A 307-nucleotide genomic window follows, 5' to 3' on the forward strand; every position below is an offset into this window, starting at 1 on the left:
AATCAGTTGAGCTCGGGAACTATGAGCAGGAATTCGCTTAGATCATGGAAGTACTGAAAAAGCTGGGGGCTCATTAGAGCTGATTGGAGTTGGAGGAAAAGTCCAACGGGTTTTATTGCTTTTGGCTGGAAGTCGGACGTGTTGTTTTTTTCGGATAACAATCAGGAAAAAGGTCCACTGTCCACTGCCATTCGCACCCGACGGCTACAAATAATTGTGTGTAGCCTATAATCGCGAATGAGATCTGGAGAATTTCCTCATAATTCAGCGAGAATCTATGATCCAGATTTTAGCAGCGGGATAATCT

The sequence above is a fragment of the Rhinichthys klamathensis genome, unplaced genomic scaffold, assembly GCF_029890125.1.
Source record: "Rhinichthys klamathensis goyatoka isolate OS25496 unplaced genomic scaffold, OSU_Roscu_1.1 h1tg000781l_1, whole genome shotgun sequence".
Lineage (NCBI taxonomy): Eukaryota > Metazoa > Chordata > Actinopteri > Cypriniformes > Leuciscidae > Rhinichthys > Rhinichthys klamathensis.